This window comes from Schistocerca americana, chromosome 7 (assembly GCF_021461395.2).
Source record: "Schistocerca americana isolate TAMUIC-IGC-003095 chromosome 7, iqSchAmer2.1, whole genome shotgun sequence".
In the NCBI taxonomy this organism is placed as follows: domain Eukaryota; kingdom Metazoa; phylum Arthropoda; class Insecta; order Orthoptera; family Acrididae; genus Schistocerca; species Schistocerca americana.
The window spans coordinates 308,451,845-308,453,834 of record NC_060125.1 but is presented as its reverse complement, the minus strand read 5'-3'; positions in this window follow the sequence as shown (position 1 = coordinate 308,453,834).

Here is a 1,990-nt window from a genome sequence, read left to right as displayed (position 1 = left end):
TAAATTTACGGCCTGTATCGTCACTAGTAGTAATTTGATTTTTCGCATTTTTCAGCATCAAGCTTCAATTTCTTCTAATTTCCTCTTCTTCGCACTTCCTTGCAATTTTGTAGTCCTGATGTCAACTTTCAGGAACTCGGTCCTCATTTTCGAATCTGACACTGGCATAGCTCATTCATTTAGGAACAGTATCTACTTCCGTACCATACTATTCCTGATACCTTCTGCTGCCGACTCGTGCCAGCTTACTTTCTAGCAGGCGAGCGCCCTATTCAATTCTCTTCCCAATTCTGACATTAAGCAAGCCGTCACTTCGCTTTCTAGTGCTCTCCATGATCTTAATCTTTACTTGGTTTATCCTTAAGCAAACAGAATGCCACCAAGTTCCGAAGTAAGAAATTATGACCGGCAAAAAATTATGATAATTCTGTTTTGGAAAGCTCTCGTATGTCATTTTAAATGCTTCCACATTCGTTTGCAAAAATTTTTGTAAAGGCGCTGACAGTCTAGCTGTTGAGCACCCACGAACCACACACACGCACACACATAGACAAGACACGGCAGTCAAAGCTGACGGTATGTCATGCTGGTATGCGTTTTCATTAAACCAATTACTATATAGCAGATATTACATTTAGGATGTTCAGTACATTGTGCATTGAGTCTAAGAGCGCGTAATACTCAACAAACTGGATAATTTGTGTCACGTAAAAGTGATTGGTAGTGGCCATCGTAATAAATGTATGCTTTTGAACTCCATGTACTCATTCTGCGGGGTACCACAAGGGCGATTTCAACAGCGAACTAACTTTCTCCCAAGACACAACGAAATCTTCACCCTACGGTGTTATAACGTGCCTTGTTTGATAAATGCCATGTACTGACAAACACAAATAAATAGGTGTCCTGAGATGATTCCAGAACTGTATGGATTTAGAAGTGTAGTTTTAGTGAAAACCTAGTATCTGATCAGATTTGCGACTGGATTCAAAGTTTCTTTGCAGAGAGAAATCGGTACGTACTTTTTAAAGGAACAAAATCGACATATTTAAAGGTAATTTCAGAGGTACCCCAATTAAATGTGGTAGGACCGTTACTGTATATAACATATGAGAGAAACCTAATGGCGGCAGGGGTGGCTGAGCGGTTCTAGGCGCTACATTCTGAAACAGCACGACCGCTACGGTCGCAGGTTTGAATCCTGCCTCGGGCATGGATGTGTGTGATATCCTTAGGTTAGTTAGGTTTAAATAGTTCTAAGTTCTAGGGGACTGAGGACTGATGACCACAGTAGTTAAGTCCCATAGTGCTCAGAGACATTTGACCGTAGAAACCTAATAGAAAGTGTCTAAGTAGCGTAGGGCCATTTGCAGATGATGCGGTTGTCTACAAGATGATAGCAACGCTAGAAGACTGTACTTATTCGCAAAAGGACCTGCAGAGGATTGGCGAATGGTGCAGGGACTGAAGTGGACCCTGGACGTAAATAAGTATAGCATGTGGCGTATACCTAGGTGAAGAAGTCTGCTATTGTACAACCACACCGTTGATGACAAATCTGTGGAAACAATATCTTCCACAAAATATCTATTATTAGCTATTTGGAGCGACCTTAAGTAGAACAACCACGTAAAATTATGAAAAGTAGATGCTAGACTTTGATGCGTAGGATGAATGTTAAGGAAATGAAATGTAGTTCATCCACGAAAAAAATGGCTTGCAAAACATTTTTTCGACCGATTCTTGACTGTTGTTCATCACTCTAGTGCCCATCGCTCTTACCAGAAAGGAATGATAAAAGAGAAGACTGTAGATTCAACTACGAGTACATACTTAGGGATTACGATAGTGAATAACTTAAACTGGAAGTATCACGTAAATAATGTTGTGGGGAAAGCAAACCAAAGACTGCGATTTATTGGCGGAACGCTTATGAAATTTAACAAGTATACTAAAGAGATTGCTTACACTACACTTGCCCGCCCTCTTC